This window comes from Hylobates moloch, unplaced genomic scaffold (genome assembly GCF_009828535.3).
Source record: "Hylobates moloch isolate HMO894 unplaced genomic scaffold, HMol_V3 SCAFFOLD_1, whole genome shotgun sequence".
Classification (NCBI taxonomy): Eukaryota; Metazoa; Chordata; class Mammalia; order Primates; family Hylobatidae; genus Hylobates; species Hylobates moloch.
Genome location: NW_026652276.1, coordinates 168891889 through 168916527, shown reverse-complemented (window position 1 = coordinate 168916527; position 24639 = coordinate 168891889). Strand labels below are relative to the sequence as shown.

At 40.0% G+C, this 24639-nt stretch overlaps 1 protein-coding gene across 6 annotated transcripts in view; it reads right to left on the bottom strand.

Moving 5' to 3' along the window:
- The window catches only part of MTERF1 (mitochondrial transcription termination factor 1), a 517939-nt gene that overhangs the window by 150386 nt on the left and 342914 nt on the right, over nt 1-24639 (bottom strand). For all 6 annotated transcript variants that reach the window (XR_009208876.1, XR_009208872.1, XR_009208873.1 and 3 more), the window contains one exon: nt 1409-1555. The gene's annotated coding sequence lies outside the window, so the exon portion shown is untranslated. The remainder of the gene's footprint in view (nt 1-1408; nt 1556-24639) is intronic.

Here is a 24639-nt window from a genome sequence, read left to right as displayed (position 1 = left end):
TCAGGAAACAACAGGTGCTGGAGAGGATGTGGAGAAATAGGAACACTTTTACACTGTTGGTGGGACTGTAAACTAGTTCAACCATTGTGGAATTCAGTGTGGCGATTCCTCAGGGATCTAGAACTAGAAATGCCATTTGACCCAGCCATCCCATTACTGGGTATATACCCAAAGGACTATAAATCATGCTGCTATAAAGACACCTGCACACGTATGTTTGTTGTGGCACTATTCACAATAGCAAAGACTTGGAACCAACCCAAATGTCCAACAACGATAGACCGGATTAAGAAAATGTGGCACATATACACCATGGAATACTATGCAACCATAAAAAATGATGAGTACATGTCCTTTGTAGGGACATGGATGAAACTGGAAACCATCATTCTCAGTAAACTATCGCAAGGACAAAAAACCAAACACTGCATGTTCTCACTCATAGGTGGGAATTGAACAGGACTGTTGTGGGGTGGGGGGAGGGGGGAGGGAGAGCATGAGGAGATATACCTAATGCTAAATGACGAGTTAATGGGTGCGGCACACCAACATGGCACATGGATACATATGTAACAAACTTGCACATTGTGCACATGTAACCTAAAACTTAAAGTATAATAATAATAATTTTTAAAAAACTCCATTATGGCATAATTAATTGTAAAATAAATGTATATGACCAAAAAAATTAAAAAGACTTCCCTCTTTTAAACCTTTCCAAGCAATTCCCATCTTCAAAGGTAATTTTGAGGAACATGTACATCTCTGACTGGGAAGGGAGTGGTGATCTGGAATTAATCAGTGAGGATTTATTGAGTTTCCTAAGTGTATGACTTACGCATGGGTTTCCCTGCTCGTTGGCAACCCTCAAAGCCTTAACCCTGAGGATGCTCCCTCAAGAAAACATAGCCCCCGTTTTCTGGGCACTGGTTCCAAAACATGGCCTGAAACACTATGCCAAGAGCTCAAATCTCTTGTATTTCCCACTATACACTACACAGAGGGTCTGAGGCCTTCACTCCTCATGCTTCCTGGATGTGGTTGTGCCGGAGGTGAGTAGGAGAAAGAATGCTTTTGAGAAAGGTACCTTGAGAATTTATTTTGACAACTCTTCCTCATCCTAGGCTTTGCACTTTCTCTGTCCCTGAAACTTCAAGGTGTTGTTCCTCTTAATATTGCAAGTCTAAACCCTGAATCCAAGATCTGAAAGGAAAGAAAGTTTTGCCCACAAAGCAGCTCCCACAGCAAATGATGAGTGCTCTAAGTGCTTTCTGGGGAAAAAAAAAAACAACGCTGAAACAGAGTTTAGTCACTGGAGTAAATCCCCATAGAAAAAGAAATAAATCTCTGTGACATCTGCTAATGCCTGCCATTTCCTTAAACACCTCTACCTGTCCAGTTTCCATACCTCTTTTCCCCTTTCCCCAATGCTTCATTTGTTCTGTTTTTGGCCTTCAGGGGATGATTTAGTCAGCAGATGGTACCAGGAAAACCAAGGGTATTGCATCCAGCTGTGTGTACACAGATTGGTGAATTCAAGCCTCTGATCTAGGATCTGAAATAAAAATCAGAATAAGCACAAAAGATGGTTGCTTTTTTTCATGCCTTATTTATTCATTTGCTCAAGAAGCATTTGCTATTTGCCTATGGTGTTAGTATTGTTTAAGACAATAGAGAAATACAGATAAAAAGACACCACCTCTGTTTTTCAGGTGCAAGTTATGTGCTTAAGGACCCCAAAACTATAAAACCAAACCATAAAGAATGAGAGATTTAACACTAATAAAATGGAAAACATTTACATGTTGGAACACATGATACATTTGAGTCAGGGAAAGTGTGCTCTTGTTTTATTTATTTGCGTATTGTGGGAGGATTTTCCTGGGATGAATTATGAGAAATATGACATTGGCATAAAACAGCTGGCAAAAGATCCTTGGGCTGCAGGTATTTTGAGTCAGACTCTAAGTATAACCCAGGGTTCAGATTTGTTCCTCTCAGTTTAAGAGGTGAATGAGGAATATAGGAGAATGCAGTGGAGATTCACAAAGGTGACAAAGGCCTGGAAAAGAAGGCTCTGACGGAGCCGATGGAAGCAATAAGAGGTCCCGTTGTAGCTGAATTTATAATCAGCTCTACCATGGATCAAACCCCAAATAGTCCCAAAGGGACTGTGCAGACTAAACTCCACAGAGAACTTCCACTCTTTGGTGGCTATTTTGATGTCAGAATGGGCCTATCCAGAGCTGCCACATGAGTCACCTTGAACTCTGCCTGCTTCGCATTATTGCCTCTGGATTCTCTTCCCTGGAGGTTCTTCAGGCAGTTGGACTGCATTGTGCCATGACATGCTCCTCATTTTCCCCACAAACATCCCTGATTGAAGACAGATGACACACGACCTTTAGCTCACCCTTAGGAATCTGTGCTAAGCCTGGTTTAGCACAGCTAGGTTGTAGCATGGATGTTATTCCTATCTTCCAACCTTATGGGTCATGGGTTATATAGAACTCCATCTGTTGTGCATTGCCAGGAAGACCAGAACCAGACTGAAATGGTGTTTAAGTTAAACATCCAGATAATTAGACCTTGAACCAAACTATTGAGAAAAACTACACCTTTAGAAGTCTTTAAGAACACTATAGACACTCACCTGTCTTAGATGCTCAAATGCAATTCCCCATAAAAGAGGATTTCTTGATACTCCCTCCAACACTGTAACTGAATAGCCCAAAAACACAGGTGCTGGCTTTTCTCCTAGTTTTACTTTCTACTTCGTCCATATGTTTGGAGAGTGTAGGAATAGATGGGATGTAATTAATCTGCAAATAAACCGTAGCTATCATATAGCTCTTTCATGGGCCTGGAAAATGTCCCAGTAATTTTTAAATCTGGTTATCTCTTGCTCCATTTAAATTCATTTAATCAACTTGATTCTTGTGGCATCCTCTTCAGTGTCTTCCATCATCTTCATCACCATTCCCATAATCATCACTAAACTATATTGAGTTCTCACTCTATGACAGATTCCATGCCAAAGGCTTTACATATATCATCTCTTATAAACCTCTCAATAACTCTATTAAGTACATACTACTATTGTCCCCGTTTTGCATGTGAGGAAATAGACTGGAGGAGGTTATGTGACTTATGCACTGGTAATGATTACATCTATTTTGGGGACTACCCTAAGGCATCCAATAAGTAACTATTCTTTTGACCAGGGGCCTCATATTTATGGAGTGATTTCTGCATTTCTTAAATTAATTTCAAGTGAATGAAATATGCTGAGCTCTTTATCTCAAAGTCTCTATGCTACTCATTCCTCTCTGCTGTTGGTCTACTAGTTTAAATATTTCAATATCTTAACACAGATATAATTTATGTTATTGCCACCTACTCTTTTCCTCCTTGTCCTTGCTCTCATCAGTCTCACTTCTATTCTCACCACCCTCATGTATGAGACTTCTGGGCACCTCTCCTTCCACCTTTCTGCTCCCTCCTACTTACACAAGGTACAAAGCACATGACAAGGGTGCAGAGGAGCCCTGTCTCATACAGGCCTGTATTACAGGGGCTTTATTTGCAAGAAGTCTCTTTATGACAAAGACAGAAACTTTCCTGCTCTCAAAAACTACTGGGCAAGTTTCCAAACTCCCAATGAAGTAATTTATTCCACCCACACAAAAAAGAAAAGAAACACAACTAACTATCTCAAGCATTTTATGCACCTGACACCATCACATTAGTGGCATCAGATTACATATTCAGTAAGGACTTCTACCACATGCTGTTGTAATTAACCACATGGAAATGTGTAGGCCAGGACCCCTCAGTTATATAGTACAACACACAGAGCAGTGAGAACTAAAAAATGCCCTTGGAGCAGAATGTTATATCTCATTAGGAAATGAAATTGTGACTTTCCTGGGAGTGACAGCTCTGGCAGGAAGGAATGGAGGTCTGGATTTCTAGTTATCACCAGTATCACTACTCTTTAATCCTCCAGATCTCTTTCAGGTCTTTGATAAAGAATCTCTAAGAAAACGTTGAGATGGTTTCACTGAGGCATGGCCTAGGGCAGTACCTATAGATTTTTAAAGCCTGATCAACCATGAGCACCCACTTGGGAGCCCAGTATAGGGAATTCACTAGCTCTTAACCCATACATTGCATTGAGACCAAGGGAGGTCAGTCCAGTTATGCCTGTGGTACTTGACCCAAGGCAGCTAAAATAACACCTAGGAATTCTGCTGAAACTATTCTCCCTGCTTTCAACTTTTCTGAGGACCCTGGCACCCTCAAGCTCTCTGCATGCTGCCAAGGGCTCCCATCCCTGTATGCCTTCCCTGCCCAGAGTTAGAGATCTGGACCTACTTCCCTCTCTCTGCTCCTACCACCTCCACCTGTTGAGAGCCTCATTCCTAACAGGTGCTTCTGATTTAGTTTTGGAATTGTTAACCTCCTACTTTCCTAGTCAGATAGTAAGAGGCATTATTTTCTGACAGATCTTTGCTGTCTTCAAGTTTAATTACAATGGGATATATTAACCAATAACTCTGCTGATTGATATAATATAAGAAAGTGAAGGAACAAAACAACAATTGAGAAGCCTTGTCATGGAATCTTGTGTTCTGACTCCCAATCAGCTGAAGGCTGCAGAGCCCTCAAAATATGTATAATTTTAGTACTGCAGCAAATACCTGTTCTGTGGGAGCATGTATACAATCAATGCCAATTGTTAAATTATGAGTTGAGGAATAGGCATTGGTCATGAAGGTGGTATAGAGATGAATGGACCACTGTCTACAAGTAACACACCCAGAAGCAAAACCAACACCACTTGGGAAGATTAGCATGGAACATACTCTTTTTCCCACTTGTCAGTAAATATTTAAGTATCTGAATATAGATAGAATTTGTGTTATTGCCACCTACTATTATATACTGTGGCAGAGACAGTGCTATGTGCTCATGAATCCTTATTTCTTTTTCTTCTAGGCAAAACTAGACCACATTTTGCAGCTTCCCCTGAAGTTAGTTGAAGCCATATCAATGAGTTCTGGCCAACAGAATGTAGGCAGAAGTGATGCTAAGGCACTTCTTGACCTAGTCCCTAAACCACGCTCCTGTGTGGTCCTCTATGAGCTCTCTCTTTCTCCATTTACCAGCCTAATGCAGCAAAGGACAAACACTAAACGATAGCAGTCACGCTATAAATGGCACCCAAGGCCCTGAATAACTGTGTAGAGAAGAACACAGACAACTGCCATTCCTTCCCCTCCTTACCCTTATTGGACTGTACTGTGAGCAAGAAAGCAACTCTCCTTGTCTCAAACATACCCCAAATATCAGTGGCTTGTTACAACCATTTTCCTGATTAACGAAATGGACTTTCCTTGTGTTCAGGAAGATTCACTGGGTACCAGTGGGATAATTAGTGCAGTGAGTGCCAGGGCACACATTAAAAAATAAATTACCATAGCGTATGGCTTCTAGGTAGATGCCGATTATATCTTCCTTCTGAAGTCGGAAAATTTGAGCTTATTGTTGTTGAGAAATATTTGTTTTTCTTCCCATCTTCCTGTGTTCCTTCCCAAATAATAACACTGACATTCCTTGTGAGGCAGGGCTCTTTCTACCCACCTTTGTGGCCTGATGAGACCCCCTGGCTGTGTGCAGGGCATTCTACAACCACTCAGTGGTTTTCAGCTGAATGAATTCAAACAAAAGGAATGTGGTGATGCAGGCAGTAATCTCAGCCCCTTGGGTTCCTTGGCCTTTCACAGAGAACTTATGTCCACAGCCAAAGCACTTAGGATTCAAAACCCCTATGAGTGTACAGTGTACGGGAGGGAGGAAATGACTTAAAACAGATGAGGGTTTTAAGTTCAACCTGTGCTCAACAGTTAAATTCAATTTAAAGACTTCCCAAAACCTTTCAGAAATTACAAAAGGGCCATGAGAAATCAGTTTCTTTCTTTTGTGGTTGCAGATTTAATTCTGCAGTTCATGAAGTTAAGTCAAAGTGCTTGCATAACACTGCAAGCTGTGACTGATGGAAATGAGGATGATTTCTTCTTTTTGTTAAATAACTAGAGTTATCCCACAAACATTCAGTCCCCACTATTGTTTTAGACGTATGACCATGATTCCTGCCCTCAGAGAATTCTAAATGTGGTGAAACATTCATTGAAAATGACTTAGAAAGGAAAATGCTAATGGTAGAACTGGTGCCTCAGAGGTTAAACTTGAAAAGCCCTTCCCTGGAAGGAAAGGCTTGAAAGTCTGAAGAAAATACTTGGGTAAAGTTACAGAACTGAGAGCGCTGCTGGTGACTGGAGACACCTTCTCCGATCACATTCCCTGCCTCTGCATGGTCAGCACCACAGAAAATCTGCCTGCTCCTAAATTGCTCCTCACAACCCAAATGAAGGTTTAGGATTACAAACTGGGAGACAGCCAGCTCTAGCATCCTGAACTCCTTTATCCCTACTTGGTGTGCTGTACTATTTTTTCTTTAATACCAAAGGGTCTAAGCTTAGATGTTAGAAATATGGTTCCCATCCCATAAGTCATTAGTAATATGACCTTCAGCAAGTCCCTTCTCTAATTTGTATTCTATGAACTGAAGGGTCTATTACATGAAGGCACATAATAAATGTGTTAATTTGAAATCCCCTAACTGCTCCATAATTTGTAACATCATTTAAAATGGAAAAGCTCTGTTAGAATACTGCTCCCTAACCTGGAAGTACAAGAAAATCGCCGAAAAAGAGTTTTTCTTAGTTGTGATAGGGACAGGAGGCAGGGGAATTCTGGGAAGAAGAGGGTGGGTCCCCAGTGAGGGCCCCACTCTCAAGCCTGGAACTGCAGCTCAAAGTGAGAACATACATTCCTGTTTTCCCACTCAAATGTTGCCTTTTCCAAAACCACCCATGGGCCACCTGGCCCCAGATCCTGTGCCCATAAAAACTCCAGGCTCCACCAACAGAGAGCAGAGAAGAGAAGCAGCAGCTGGACGTCTGTGGCTACAGTTGGATGTCAGAGAGAGGCAGCTTAATTTCAGAGGGTTGGCTTGATGGTATTGCTTCAGAGAGGAGTCTGGTGGGGGACAGCCGGACTCTGAGGGAAGATCACTTTCCCACTCCATCCCCTTTTCAGCTCCCGTTCCTGCTGACAGCCACTTTCATTGGCAATAAAATCCTCCCTATTCACCACTCTTCAATTAGTTTGTGCAAGCTGATTCTTCCTGGATGCCAAATAAGAGCTCAGGTGCCACAGGCATGGATGCTAAAGGCTGTCACACAGAACCTCTGCCCATGCTGGTGGAGAGCAACTGCCTCACACAAAAAGGCAGAGGGCCCACTAAGCTGTTTAACATTTAAGCCATTTGTGGACAGCAAAGTTAAAAGAGCACAGTAACATACACCCTCTGGGGCTTCAGGGTTGCAGGCACCCACTAGATGCTGCCATGGGGCCCCACATGGAGTTTGCCCCAGCAGGCACCCAAAACCGCTCACTGCAGCTCCTGCACCCACTCACCTGGGCACTCCCTCCCACAAGGGGTGAAGCACAATGGGTCCAAGTGAGTGGAGTTTGCCCCTGCCAATGCCAAAGCAGCCAGTTAGATCCAGCACCAGTCCACTCCAGTTCCCGTGAAGGGGTCAGGGAAATTTCTTGCTTCAGTTGCCTTTTTGTTTGTTTGTTTGTTAAGATATAACTAACACATAATAAAATGCACAATTCTTTTTTTTTTTTTTTTTTTTTTTGCTGGGGAGCAGTGGCATGATCTTGGCCCACTGCAAGCTCTGCCTCCCGAGTTCAAGCCATTCTCCTGCCTCAGCCTCCCGAGTAGCTGGGACTACAGGCACCTGCCACTATGCCCAGCTAATTTTTTGTACTTTTAGTAGAGACGGGGTTTCACCGTGTTAGCCAGAATGGTCTCGATCTCCTGACCTCATGATCCACCCATCTCAGCCTCCCAAAGTGCTGGGATTACAGGCGTGAGCCACCATGCCCAGCCTAAAATGCACAATTCTTAAGCGGAGTCAATGTGTTTTGACAAATGTATACACCTGTGGAACTATCACCTCACTCCAAAGCATTGCTAAAGAAGTTTCCCTTGTGCACCTTCCTAGTTAATCCCTTCTGACCCACAGTCAAACACCCTTTGACTTCTGTCACTATTTAAGTGGAATTAAAAGTCTGTATTCCCTAGTATCTTGCTTCTTTCACTCATAGTATCTATGAAATTCAGTCACTCATTTCTTTTTATTGTTTAGTAGTATTCCGTTGGATAAATATCTTGCTATAGACAGAATGGTGCCCCCCCAAATTTCATATGTTGAAGTCCTATTCCCAATGTGATTGAATTTGGAGATAGGGATTTTAGAAGTTAATTAAGATTTGACGAGGTCACAAAGGTAGGGTCCTAATCCAATAGAATTTGTGGCCTTGTAAGAAAAGGAAGATTTTCTCTCTCTCTCCTCTCCCAACATGTATGCACCAAGGAAAAGCCATGTGAGGACATAACAAGAAAGTGGCCATCTACAAGCCAAGAAGAAAGCCCTCCCCAAGAACTGAATTAACCAACCCCTTGATCTTGGACTTCACAGCCTCCAGAATTGTGAGAAATAAATTTTTGTTGTTTAGGCCACTCAGTCTATGGTATTTTATTATGCCCAAGCTGACTAAGACGATACCACGATCTGTTTATCCGTTCATTTGTTGATGGACATTTCAATTTTTTCTAGTTTTGCCTATGATTAACACAGCTATTAAGAATATTTGCATATAGGGTATTGCATAATCATGTTTTCATTTCTCTTAGATAAATATCTAAGAGTAGAATTGTTGTGTCATGTAGTAAGTGTATATGTAACCTTATTTTAAAAGCTGCTAATTTTTTAAAGTAGCTGTACCATTTTACATTCCAACCAGAAATGTTTGAGAGTCCTAGTTACTCCACATCCTCATCAACATGTAGCATATTACAATATTTTGTTTCAGCTATTCTTATGGGTGTGAAGCATTATTGCATGATGGTTTTAATTTGCATTTTTCTCTGAGGACCTATTGGTTATGAGCAATTTTTCATATGCATGTTGGTCATCTGTATATCATTTCTTGTGAATTGTCTGTTCAAGTCTTTTGCCTATTTCTCTATTGGGTTCATTGTCTTTTTACTGTAGAATGACATGCATTCTGTATATATTCTGAATACAAGTGCTTTTTTAGGTATACGTATTACAAATATTTCCTTCCAGCCAATGGCCTGTATATTCATTCCCTTGACTGTGTCTTCTGATAAGCAGTAATTTTGATGAATTTTGATGAAATTTTGATATAAGTCCAATCTATCAGTGTTTTCATTCATGGTTATTCTTTCAGCATACAGTCTAAGAAATCTTTACCAACCTCATAGTCACCAAGATATTCTCTTTTGTTTTTTTCTAATAACTTCATAGTTTAGCTTCTCTTCTTAAGTCTATGATTCATCTCTAATTTTATGATGATGGGATGCAGAAGATCCATTTTTCCCATGTAATTATCAGAAATTACCATGTAAGGGTCAATTTTTTCATATAATTATCCAGTTGTTCTAGCACCTTTTATTGAAAAGGCTTTGCTTTCCCCCATTAAATTGCCTTACTTTGTTAAAAATCTATTAAATGTATAAGTGTAGGTTGATTATTGTACTCTCTATTCTGCCCATTCATCTATTTGTCTGTCCTTATACCAATAACACACTATCCTAATAATAGTAGCTTTGTATAAATCTTAAAATTTGATTCTGTAAGTCCTCCAACTTTGTTCTTTTATAAAAGTTATTTTGGCTATTGCAAGCCCTTTGAATTATCTCATAAATTTTAAAATTAGCTTGTCAATTTCTACAAAAAAGCCCACTGTGATTTCAAAATGACATCCTAATAATGATGCATCTTTCAACTCAATATATCGTTCTTTTTATTTGGAGAGCCTTGTTAAGTCCTCTCAACACTGTTTATTTTGATTACATATATCTTGTATATAATTTTTATTAAATCAATCCTAAATATTTTCTGCTATGATATTATTATAATTGGCACAGTTTTTAATTTTATTTTCCAGTTGTTCATTGCCAATTCATAGAAATAAAATTCACTTTTATACATTGACCGCAATCTTGCTAAATCACATATTAGTTCTAGTAGGTTTTTTGTTTTTCCTTGTTTTTAATAGACTTTATTTTTAGAGCAGTTTTAGGTTCACAGCAAAACTGATGGAAGATACAGAGATGTACCATATACTGCCTGCCCCAAAACATGCATAGTCTCCCCCATTATCAGCATCTCCCTCCAGAGTGGTACATTTGTTACAATATCAATGAACCTACATTCATACATTATCACTCAGAACCCATAGATTATATTAGGGCTCACTCCTGGTGATGTATCCATTCTTGGTAGGTTTGAAACCAATCTATAATGGCATGTATCTACCATTATAGTATCATACAGAGTAGTTTTATGTCCCTAAGATTCCTCTGTGCACCACATCATCCTTCTCTCCCTACGTCCTACCACCTAGCAATCACTGTTATTTTTACGGTCTCTATAGTTTTGTCTTTTCCAGAATGTCATATAGTTAGATTCACACAGCATGTAGCCTTTTCAAATTGGCTTTTTTCATTTGGTAATATGCATTTAAGTTTCTTTCACATCTTTTCATGGTTTTATTGCTTATTTCTTTTTAGCACTGAATAATATTCCATTGTCTGTATTTATCCATTCATCTACTTAAGGATTCAACTCAAAATGAATTAAAGACTTAAATCTAGACCTGAAGCCATAAAACTCTTAGAAAAAAATAGGAAAAAGTCTTCTTAACCTTGGCTTTGGCAATAATTTTTTTAATATGACATCATAAGCACAGGCATCAAAGGCAAGTTAAACAAGTGGGACTACATCAAGCTAAACAGCTTCTGCACAACAAAAGAAACAATCAGCAAATGAAAAGGCAACCTATGGAATGCTAGAAAATATTTGTAAGCCATATATCTAGTAAAGGTTAATATCCAAAATATATAAGGAATTCACACAACTCAATAGCAAAAATACAAATAACCCAATTTAAAAATGGGCAAAGGACCCGAATAGGCATTTTTCCAAATAAGACATCCAAATGGCCAACAGGTGTATGAAAAGGTGTTCAATATCACTACTCATCAGAGAAATGCAAATCAAAAGCACAGTGAGCTATCACCTCATGCCTGTTAGAATGGCTATTATAAAAAAGACAGGCGATAACAAGTGTTAGAGATGATGTGACACAAAGACAATCCTTGTATAATATTGGCTGGAATGTAAATTGGTACAGGTATTATGTAAGACAGTATGGTCGTTCCTCAAAAAATCCAAAATAAAACTACCGTATGATACAGCAATCCCACTTTGGGGTATATATCCAAAGGAAATTACAAGAGTATCTAAAAGAGATAACTGCATCCCACATTCATTGCAGCACTGTTCACAATACCCAAGGTATGGAAACAACCTAAGTGTTCATCAATAGATAAATGGACAAAAAATTATGGTATATGTATATATACATATATACACATACACATAATGAAATACCATTCAGCAATAAAAAAGAAGAAAATCTTGCCATTTGTGACAACATGAATGAACCTGGAGGACATTATGCTAAGTGAAATAAGCCAGACATAGAAAGACAAGTCCTGCATGATCTCACTTATATGTGGAATCTAAAAAAGTCAAACTCTGAGAAGCAGAGAGTAGAATGGTGATTACCATGTGCTAGGATGTGGGGGAAAATGTTGGTCAAAGGATACAAAGTTTCAGTTACTCAAGATGAATATTTTCTGGAGATCAAATGTATAGGATAATGACTATGGTTAAGAATACTGTATTGTATCTGCATCTCAATTTTCCAATTGTGAAACAAACATCATATGCCAAAGTTATGTTACACTCATTTTACACGTGGCTATAACAGCCAGAGGAGCAACGTTTATGAAATAGAAAGCATTATTATTGTTTTGGTTAAAAAGGGAATTTCTTCAAGGACTGTAACAAGGGCTCTAAATTGACTTTATTTTTGTACTTCACTAGCTTTGTAATCCTAATGGGCAAATATTTCCAAATTACACTTACTATTTTACATTAAAAAAAGAATACTGTATTGTATACTAGACATTTGCTGGAAGAACAGATCTTGATTGTTCTTACCAAAAAAAAAAAAAAAAAAGGTAACTTTGTAAGGTGATTGATATGTTAATTAGTTTGGTTGTCATCATCATTTCACAATATATACATATAACAAAACACCATGTTGTATACCTTAAATATATACAATTTTTATCTGTCAATTATACCTCAATGAAGCAATGGTAGGGGAAAGAATTTACACTTGGTTCTTTTGTAGCAGTTTTCATTTCTTTCCTAAAATACCCCACCTGTCAACTTTGATATCTATACTCTATAAATTCTTTTATACATTTATAATATTTGTTTAAAGTCCTTGTTGATTAATTCTTAAAAACCAGTCATCTGTCTGCCTTCATTTATTATGTTCTCTCTTGATTATAGGCCACACTTTCCTGCTTCTTCACATCTTATAATTACTATTATATTCTGAATATTGTGTAAAATAAAACTTTGGAGACCAAGTATATTGTTTTACTTTGTTTATTTTCCTTTCCTCTGTATGGTGGTCATAGTAAGATATTAATGATTCAAATATCTTCTAGAGTTAACTTTAGATGAGATTGGGTCATAGCTTTAATCAGATTGATTTCAACTTTGATTAGCATAACCCCTCAAATTAATTTAACACTATAAGTTCCATACGGCTATTTGTGTGTTACAATTTCATTGAGAGACACATGATAACTTGCTCTACAGTCTTGAAAAGCAAATAGTTCCAAGAATTCTTCTGATCACAGCTTTTGGTCAGAACAAGAGCATCAACCACAATGTGAACATGTTGAACATCTACTATGTTATGGCATGAAATTATGTGGTGGGGATATGGACATTCCCTGCCCTCAGGGGCCATTAAAATCTAGCTAGGGAGACAGGGAAGATACCTAAAAATGTAAATAATGTGGTAAAGAAGAATTTTAAAAATATGCCAAATAGGTGGGACCAGCAATAAATGTAGCGCTCTAAAAAAGCAGTCACAGAAGGCTCTGGTGAGTAGAAAAGATTTCATGTGGGAGATGAGACTTAAGAAAATGTAAGGTAAATTAGACAGGTTCAGGGAGGCCTTTTTGAAAAAGGGAATGTCATGAACATAACATGGTGCATGTTTGAGAGGAGAAGGCTAGAAGATTACAAAGATTAGGAGATGTTATATTTTGGAGGGTCTAGGAATTTGGCTTTGCATGGGCATTAATGCAAATCCAAAGTCCTAGTATCAATGTAGTAGTCATGGAATCAGAGTCAGACTATGAAAACATTGATTTTACAGTAATCTGTGAATAGTGACCATGCTTATTTGCCCTCAGACCCATTTTTTTTTTTTTGCCCTCCCCCTGTTCTGTGTCATAGTGGGGCTAACCCCACTGGATCTACCTTTTTGCCCTCCCCTTGTTCTGTATCATGGTGGGGCTAACTCCACTGGATCTACATAGCTACTGGATTTATTTGACCTGTAAAACTGAGGAGTGGGAATGAGGATTAAGATGGCAGACAGCAGGCAGGACTAGCTTGCAGCTCCCACTTGGATGGACAAAGCAGTGTGTGGAGACTCGCAACGTGAATTTTTGCTCCAAGAACTACCACAGGAACATACCAGGAAACCCAAGAGAACCCAGAGACCTTTTGAAGGAACTGTAATAACCACTGCAGGCTCCCTGAGATGCCGAAAAACTGTGAATCTGCTTGCTTTCTCAATGAAGAGGCTTGTGGTTTGGGGCAAGTTTTCAGCCCTGGTCACCAGCTGCCTGGAAATAGACTCGGTGTTATTGGGGGGGGACAGTGGGAGTGAGGCTGGCCTTTAGGACTGTGGGCTACATGGGAGTGGGGTGAGCCTATGACTGCCAGCTTTCCCTCACTTCTTTGGTGACCTGTGTGACTCAGCAGAGACAGCCATAATCTCCCTGGGACTATCACTCCATTGGACTGGGAACCACACCACCATCCCCCACAGCAGCTGCAGCAAGCCCCGCCCAAGAAGAGGCTGAGCTCAGACATGCCTATCCCTGCCCCAACCTGGTGGTCTTTCTCTACCCACCCTGGTAGCCAAAGGAAAAGGTCATAATCTCTTCGGAGCTCTGTGGCCCTGCCCACTGCCTGCAAAACCTGAATACTTAACCAAGTGTCCCTAGGGCAAGTTTGAATCCTCCTTATAGGACTGGAGCTGATGCACTCTTGAAAGTGCCACCTCCTGGCTGGAGGGCAATCAACCTTAAAAACAGTGCACTAAACAAAAACACAACCAAGGACCCTCACCAGAGTCCACTTCACTCCCCTGCTATCTCCACTGGAGCAGGTGCTGGTATCCATGGCTGCAAGACCTGAAGACAGATTTACATCACAGAACTCTTTGCGGACACTCCCCAGTACCAGCTCAGAGCCCAGTGGCTCCTCTGGGTGGCTAAACCCAGAAGAAAAAAACAATCACTACAACATGGCTCACAGGAAGCCCTACTTATAAGTGAAAAGGGAGAACACCACATCAAGGGAGCACCCTGTGTGACAAAAGAATCTGATCAGCAGCCCTTGAATCCCAGATTGCCCCTCTGACATAGTCTACCTAAATGAGAAGGAACCAGGAAAACAATTCTGGTAATATGATAAAACAAGGTTCTTTAACACCCCCAAAAGATCATACCAGCTAACCAGCAATGGATCCAAACCTAGAAGAAATCTCTGAATTGCCAGAAAAAGAATTCAGAAGGGTGATTGTTAAGCTAATCAAGGAGGCACCAGAGAAATATGAAGTCCAACTTAAAGAAATCAAAAACATGCTACAGGATATGAAAGGAAAATTCTTCAGTGAAATAGATAGCATAAATAAAAACCAATCACAGCTTCTGGAAATCAAGGACACACAGAGAAATGCAAAATGCACTGGAAACCCTCAGCAACAGAATTGGACAAGCAGAAGAAATAACTTCAGAGCTCGAATGCAAGGCTTTTGAATTAACCCAGTCTGCCCAAGACAAAGAAAAAAGAATTTTGAAAAATGAACATTGGAGGCCGAGGTGGATGGATCACGAGGTCAGGAGATCAAGACCATCCTGGCTAACATGGTGCAAACCCGTCTCTACTAAAAATACAAAAAATTAGCTGGGCATGGTGGTGGGCGCCTGTAGTCCCAGCTACTCGGGAGGCTGAGGCAGGAGAATGGCATGAACCCAGGAGGCGGAGCTTGCAGTGAGCCGAGATCTTGCCACTGCACTCCAGCCTGGGTGACAGAGAGAGACTCTGTCTCAAAAAAAAAAAAAAAAAAAAGAAAATGAACAAAGCCTCCCAGAAGTTTGGGACTATGTTATACGTGCAAACCCGAAGAAGAGAAATCTAAAAGTTTGGAAAACATATTTGAAGAAATGGTCTAGGAAAACTTCCCAGCCTTGCTAGATATCTAGACATCCAAATACAAGAACCTGAAAGAACACCTGGGAAATTCATCACAAAAGGATCATCACCTAGGCAAATAGTAATCACGTTATCTAAAGCCAAGACAAATGGAAGAATCTTAAGAGCTGTGAGCCAAAAGCATCAGGTAACCTATAAAGGAAAACCTATTAGATTAACAGCAGTTTCTAAGCAGAAACCTACAAGCTAGAAGGGACTGGGGTCCTATTTTTAGCCTCCTTAAATAAAACACTTATCAGCTGAGAATTTTGTATCCAGTGAAACTAAGTCTCATAAATGAGGAAAGATACAGTCTTTTCCAGACAAACAAATGCTGACAGAATTCACCATTACCAAACTAGGAATACAAGAACTGCTAAAAGGAGCTCTAAATCTTGAAACAAATCCTCAAAATACAACAAAATAGAACCTCCTTAAAACATAAATCTTATAGGACCTATATAACAATAACACAATGAAAACAACACACAAGATATTCAGGCAACAAATAGCATGATGGATAGAATAATACCTCACATCTCGATACTAATATTGAATGTAAATGGCCTAAATGCTCCACTTAAAAGATTCAAAATGGCAGAATGGATAAGAATTTACCTACCAGGTTTCTGCTATTTTCAGGAGACTTACCTAACACATAAGGACTCATATAAATTTAAGGTAAAGTGGTGGAAAAAGATATTCCATGGAAATGGACACCAAAAGTGAGCGGGAGTAGCTATGCTTATATAAGACAAAACAAACTTTAAAGCAACAGCAGTTAAAAAAGACAAAGAGAGACATTATATAATGATAAAAGGACTAGTCCAACAGGAAAACACCACAATTCTAAATATATATGCACCTAACACTGGAGCTTCCAAATTTATAAAACAATTACTACTAGACTTAAGAAATGAGATAGACAGCAACACAATAATAGTGGGGGACTTCAATACGCCACTGACAGCACTAGATGGGTCATCAAGACAGAAAGTCAACAAAGAAACAATGGATTTAAACTATACCCTACAAAAAATGGGCTTAACAGGTATTTACAGAACATTCTCCCCATCATCTGCAGAATATACATTCTATTCATCAGCACATGGAATGTTCTCCAAGATAGACCATATGATAGGCCACAAAATAAGTCTCAGTAAATTTAAGAAAATCAAAATTATATCAAGTCCTCTCTCAGACCACAGTGGAATAAAACTGGAAATCAACTCCAAAAGGAACCCTCAAAACCATGCAAATACATGGAAATTAAATAACCTGCTCCAGAATGATCATTGGGTCAACAATGAAATCAAGATGGAAATTTAAAAATTCTTTGAACTGAACAATAATAGTGACACAACCTATCAAGACCTCTGGGATACAGCAAAAGTGGTGCTAAGAGGAAAGTTAAATATAATTAAACACCTACATCAAAAAGTTTGAAAGAGAACAAATAGACAGTCTGAGGTCACACCTCATGGAACTGGTGAAACAAGAACAATCCAAACCCAAACCCAGCAGAAAAAAGAAACAATGAAGATCAAAGCAGAACAAAATGAAATTTAAACAAAAAAATACAAAAGACAAATGAAACAAAAAGTTGGTTCTTTGAAAAGAAATCAAATTGACAGACCATCAACGAGATTAACCAAGCAAAGAGAGAAGATCCAATAAACTCAATTACAAATGATACAGGAGATACTACAACAAATACCACAGAAATGCAAAAGGTCATTCAAAGCTACTATGAACACTTTCATGTGCATAAACTAGAAAACCTACAGGAGATGGATAAATTCCTGGAAATATACTACTCTCCTAGATTAAACCAAGAAGTTTAGAATCTCCAAACAGACCAATAACAAGCAGCAATATTGAAATGGTAATTTAAAAATTGCCAAGAAAAAAGTCCAGAACCAGACAGATTCAGAGCTGAATTCTTTCAGACATTCAAAGAATTTGTATCAATCTTATTGACACTATTCCAAAAGAGAGAGAAAGAGGGAATCCTCCCTAAATCATTATATGAAGCCAGCATCACCCTAATACCAGCGAAGGACATAACAAGAACAACAACAAAACTACAGACCAATATCCCTGATGAACATACATGCAAAAATCTTCAAAAAAAATACTATCGAGTAGTGTATCAAAAAGATAATCCACCACGATCAAGTGGGTTTCATACCAGGGATGCAGGGAGGGTTTAGCATCTGCAAATCAATAAATGTGATACACCACATAAACAGAATTAAAAACAAAATCACACAATCATCTCAATAGATGCAGAAAAGACATTTGACAAAATCCAGCATTCCTTTTTTGTTAAAATCCTCAGCTAAACTGGCATAGAAGGGACATATCTTAAGGTAATAAAAGCCATCTATGACAAACACAGAGCCAACATTTTACTGAATGAGAAAAAGTTGAAAGCGTTCCCCCTGAGAACTGGAACAAGACAAGGATGTCCACTTTGACCACTTCTATTTAATATAGTTCCAGAAGTCCTAGCCAGAGTAATCAAGCAAGAGAAAGAAATAAAGGGCATCCAAATCGGTAAAGAGGAAGTCAAACTGTTGCTGTTTGCTAAGGGTTTGATCGTATACCTAGAAAACCCTAAAGACTCATCCAAAAAGCTGCTAGAACTGGTAAATGAATTCAGCAAAGTTTCAAGATACAAAATTAGTGTATACCAAACAATAGCACTGCTATACACAAACAGTGACCAAGCTGAGAATCAAATCCAGAACTCAACCCATTTCACAGTAGTTCCAAGAAAATAAAATACTTAGAAATATACCTAACCAAGGACGTGAAAGACCTCTCTAAGGAAAACTATAAAACTCTGCTGAAAGAAATCACAGACAACACAAACAAATGGAAACACATCTCATGCCCATGGATGGGTAGAATCAATATTGTGAAAATGACCATAACTTCAAAAGCAACCTTGCAATTTTCATCAAAGTAGCACCATCATTCTTCGCAGAACTAGAAAGAACAATCCTAAAATTCATATGGAGCCAAAAAAGAACCCACATAGCCACAGCAAGACTAAGTATAAAGAACAAATCTGGAGGCATCACATTATCCAACTTCAAGCTATATTCTAAGGCCCTAGTCACCAAAACAGCATGGCACTGGCATAAAAACAGGCACACAGGCCGGGTGCGGTGGCTCACGCTTGTAATCCCAGCACTTTGGGAGGCCGAGGTGGGCGGATCACGAGATCAGGAGATCGAGACCACGGTGAAACCCCGTCTCTACTAAAAATACAAAAAATTAGCCGGGCGTGGTGGTGGGCGCCTGTAGTCCCAGCTACTCGGAGAGGTTGAGGCAGGAGAATGGCGTGAACCCGGGAGGCGGAGCTTGCTGTGAGCCGAGATCGCGCCACTGCACTCCAGCCTGGGTGAGAGCTCGAGACTACGTCTCAAAAAAAAAAAAAAAAACAGGCACACAGACCAATGGAACAAAATAGAGACCTAGAAATAAAGCCAAATACTTACAGCCAACTGATCTTTGACAAAGCCAACAAAAACATAAAGTGGGGAAAGGACACCCTACTTAACAAACGATGCTGGGGTAATTGACAAACCATATGTAGAAGAATGAAACTGGATCCTCATCTCTTGCCTTATATAAAAATCAACTCAAGATGGATCAAAGACTTAAATCTAAGACCTGAAGCCATAAAGATACTAGAAGATAACAATGGAGAAACCCTTCTAGACACTGGCTTAGACAAAGACTTCATGACCAAGAACTCAAAAGCAAATGCAACAAAAACAAAGATAAATAAATGGGACTTAATTAAACTAAAAACTTCTGTACAACAAAAGAAATAATCAGCAGAGTAAACAGACAATTCATAGAGTTGGAGAAAATCTTTATAATCTATGCATCTGACAAAAGATTAACATCCAGAATCTACAAAGAACTCAAACAAATCAGAAAGAAAAAAGCAATCCTAATCAAAAAGTGGGCTAAGGACATGAATAGACAATTCTCAAAAGAAGATATACAAATGGCCAACAAACATATGGAAAAATGTTCAACATCACTATGATCAGGGAAATGCAAATCAAAACCAAATGCAAAACCACCTTGCTTCTGCGAGAATGGCCATAATTAAAACATCAAAAAATAATAGATATTGGTGGGGAACACCTTTACACTGTTGGTGGGAATGTAATCTAGTACAACACTATGGAAAACAGTGTAGAGATTCCTTAAAGAACTAAAAGTAGATCTATCATTTGATCAAGCAATCCCTCTACCCAGAGGAAAAGAAGTTATTATACGAAAAAGATACTTGCACTCACATGTTTATAGCAGCACAATTCACAATTGCAAAAATATGGAACCAGCCCAAATGCCCATCCATCAATGAGTGGAGAAAGAAAGAAGAAAGAAAAGAAAAGAGAAAAAAAAGGAAGAGGAGGAAAGAAAAAGGAAGGAAGAAGGTAGGAGAAAAGCAATAAAAGGAAGTAATGAATTTGCAGCAACCTGGATGAATAGAAAATTTTTAGAGTCTCGCTTTGTTACCCAGGCTGGAGTGCAATGGCGTGATTGATCTCAGCTCACTGCAACCTCCACCTCCCGCATTCCAGAGATTCTCCTGCCTCAGCCTCCTGAGTAGCTGGGATTACAGGTGTGTGTCATCACGCCCAGCTAATTTTTGTATTTTTAGTAGAGACGGGGTTTCACCATGTTGGTCAGGCTGGTCTCGAATTCTTGATCTTGAGATCTGCCCGCCTTGGCCTCCCAAAGTGCTGGGATTACAGGCATGAGCCACCACGCCCGGCCTGGAGACTATTATTCTAAGTAAAGTAACTCAGGAATGGAAAACCAAACATCATATGTTCTTACTGGTATGTGGGAGCTAAGCTATGAGGATGCACAGGCATAAGAATGATACATTGGACTTTGGGGACTTGGGAGAAAGGGTGGGGACTGGCAAGGTATAAAAGACTACACATTGAGATGGGTGGAGCCAAGATGGCCGAATAGGAACAGCTCCGGTCTCCAGCTCCCAGCCTGAGAGACACAGAAGACAGGTGATTTCTGCATTTCTGCTTCAGGTACCCGTTTCATCTCACTAGGGAGTGCCAAACAGTGGGTGCAGGACAGTCAGTGAAGCGCACTGTGCGCGAGCTGAAGCAGGGGGAGGCATTGCCTCACTCGGGAAGTGCAAGGGGTCAGGGAGTTCCCTTTCCTAGTCAAAGAAAGGGGTAACAGACGGCACCTGGAATATCGGGTCAGTCCCACCCTAATACTGCGCTTTTCCAATGGGCCTGGAAAACGGCACACTAGGAGATTGTGTCCCGCACCTGGCTCGGAGGGTCCTATGCCCACGGAGTCTCCCTGATTGCTAGCACAGCAGTCTGAGAGCAAGGTGCAAGGCGGCAGCAAGGCTGGGGGAGGGGCGCCTGCCATTGCCCAGGCTTGCTTAGGTAAACAAAGCAGCCAGGAAACTTGAACTGGGTGGAGCCCACCACAGCTCAAGGAGGCCTGCCTGCCTCTGTAGGCTCCACCTCTGGGGGCAGGGCACAGACAAACAAAAACTCAGCAGGAACCTCCACAGACTTAAATGTCCCTGTCTGACTGACAGCTTTGAAGAGAGTAGTGGTTCTCCCAGCATGCAGCTGGAGATCTGAGAACCCACAGACTGCCTCTAAAATGGGTCCCTCACCCCTGAGCAGCCTAACTGGGAGGCACCCCCCCAGTAGGGACAGACTGACACCTCATTCGGCCGGGTACTCCTCTGAGACAAAAATTCCAGAGGAACTATCAGACAGCTGAATTTGTGGTCTCACGAAAATCCGCTGTTCTGCAGCCACCGCTGCTGACACCCAGCCAAACAGGGTCTGGAGTGGACCTCTAGTAAATTCCAACAGACCTGCAGCTGAGGGTCCTGTCTGGTAGAAGGAAAACTAACAAACAGAAAGGACATCCACACCAAAAACCCATCTGTACATCACCATCATCAAAGACGAAAAGGAGATAAAACCACAAAGATGGGGAAAAAACAGAGCAGAAAAACTGGAAACTCTAAAAAGCAGAGCACCTCTCCTCCTCCAAAGGAACGCAGTTCCTCACCAGCAACGGAACAAAGCTGGACGGAGAATGACTTTGATGGGTTGAGAGAAGAAGGCTTCAGACGATCAAACTACTCCAGGCCACGGGAGGAAATTCAAAACAATAGCAAAGAAGTTAAAAACTTTGAAAAAACATTAGACGAATGGATAACTAGAATAACCAATGGAGAGAAGGGCTTAAAGGAGCTGATGGAGCTGAAAGCCAAGTTTCGAGAACTACGCAAAGATTTCAGAAGCCTCAGTAGCAGATGCGATCAACTGGAAGAAAGGGTATCGCTGATGGAAGATGAAATGAATGAAATGAAGTGAGAAGGGAAGTTTAGAGAAAAAAGAATAAAAAGAAATGAAGAAAGCCTCCAAGAAATTTGGGACTATGTGAAAAGACCAAACCTACGTTTGATTGGTGTACCTGAAAATGACAGGGAGAATGGAACCAAGTTGGAAAACACTCTGCAAGATATTATCCAGGAGAACTTCCCCAATCTAGCAAGGCAGGCCAACATTCAGATTCAGGAAATACAGAGAACGCCACAAAGATACTCCTCAAGAAGAGCAACTCCAAGACACATAATTGTTAGATTCACCAAATTGAAATGAAGGAAAAAATGTCAAGGGCAGCCAGAGAGAAAGGTGGGGTTACCCACAAAGGGAAGCCCATCAGACTAACAGCTGATCTCTTGGCAGAAACTCTACAAGCCAGAAGAGAGTGGGGGCCGATATTCAACATTCTTAAAGAAAAGAATTTTCAACCCAGAATTTCCTATCCAGCCAAACTAAGCTTCATAAGTGAAGGAGAAATAAAATACTTTACAGACAAGCAAAGGCTGAGTGATTTTGTCACCACCAGGCCTGCCCTAAAAGAGCTCCTGAAGGAAGCACTAAACATGGAAAGGAACAACCGGTACCAGCCACTGCAAAAACATGCCAAATTGTAAAGACCATTGAGGCTAGGAAGAAACTGCATCAACTAACGAGCAAAATAACCAACTGACATCATAATGACAGGAGAAAATTCACACATAACAATATTAACTTTAAATGTAAATGGGCTAAATGCTCCAATTAAAAGACACAGACTGGCAAACTGGATAAGGAGTCAAGACCCATCAGTGTGCTGTATTCAGGAAACCCATCTCACGTGCAGAGACACACATAGACTCAAAATAAAGGGATGGAGGAAGATGTATCAAGCAAATGGAAAACAAAAAAAGGCAGGGGTTGCAATCCTAGTCTCTGATAAAATAGACTTTAAACCAACAAAGATCAAAAGAGACAAAGAAGGCCATTATATAATGGTAAAGGGATCAATTCAACAAGAAGAGCTAACTATCCTAAATATATATGCACCCAACACAGGAGCACCCAGATTCATAAAGCAAGTCCTGAGTGACCTACAAAGGGACTTAAACTCCCACACAATAATAATGGGAGATTTTAACACCCCACTGTCAACATTAGACAGATCAACGAGACAGAAAGTTAACAAGGATATCCAGCAATTGAACTCAGCTCTATACAAAGTGGACCTAATAGACATCTACAGAACTCTCCACCCCAAATCAACAGAATATACATTTTTTTCAGCACCACACGACACCTATTCCAAAATTGACCACATAGTTGGAAGTAAAGCTCTCCTCAGCAAATGGAAAAGAACAGAAATTATAACAAACTGTCTCTCAGACCACAGTGCAATCAAACTAGAACTCAGGATTAAGAAACTCACTCAAAACAACTCAACTACATGGAAACTGAACAACCTGCTCCTGAATGACTATTGGGTACATAATGAAGGCAGAAATAAAGATGTTCTTTGAAACCAACGAGAACAAAGACACAACATACCAGAATCTCTGGGACAGGTTCAAAGCAGGGTGTAGAGGGAAATTTATAGCACTGAATGCCCACAAGAGAAAGCAGAAAAGATCCAAAATTGACACCCTAACATCACAATTAAAAGAACTAGAAAAGCAAGAGCAAACACATTCAAAAGCCAGCAGAAGGCTAGAAATAACTAAAATCAGAGCAGAACTGAAGGAAATAGAGACACAAAAAACCCTTCAAAAAATTAATGAATCCAGGAGCTGGTTTTTTGAAAAGATCAACAAAATTGATAGACCGCTAGCAAGACTAATAAAGAAGAAAAGAGAGAAGAATCAAATAGATGCAATAAAAAATGAAAAAGGGGATATCACCACCGATCCCACAGAAATACAATCTACCATCAGAGAATACTACAAACACCTCTATGCAAATAAACTAGAAAATCTAGAAGAAATGGATAAATTCCTTGACAAATACACCCTCCCAAGACTAAATCAGGAAAAAGTTGAATCTCTGAATAGACCAATAACAGGTTCTGAAATTGTGGCAATAATCAATAGCTTACCAACCAAAAAGAGTCCAGGACCTGATGGATTCACAGCTGAATTGTACCAGAGGTACAAGGAGGAACTGGTACCATTCCTTCTGAAGCTATTCCAATCGACAGAAAAAGAGGGAATCCTCCCTAACACATTTTATGAAGCCAGCATCATCCTGATACCAAAGCCTGGCAGAGACATAACCAAAAAAGAGAATTTCAGACCAATATCCTTGATGAACATTGATACAAAAATCCTCAATAAAATACTGGCAAACCAAATCCAGCAGCACATCAAAAAGCTTATCCACCATAATCAAGTGGCTTCATCCCTGGGATGCAGGGCTGGTTCAACATATGTAAATCAATAAATGTAATCCAGCATATAAACAGAACCAAAGACAAAAACCACATGATTATCTCAATCGATGCAGAAAAGGCCTTTGACAAAATTCAACAACCCTTCATGCTAAAAACTCTCAATAAATTAGGTATTGATGGGACGTATCTCAAAATCATAAGAGCTATCTACGACAAACCCACAGCCAATATCATACTGAATGGGCAAAAACTGGAAGCATTCCCT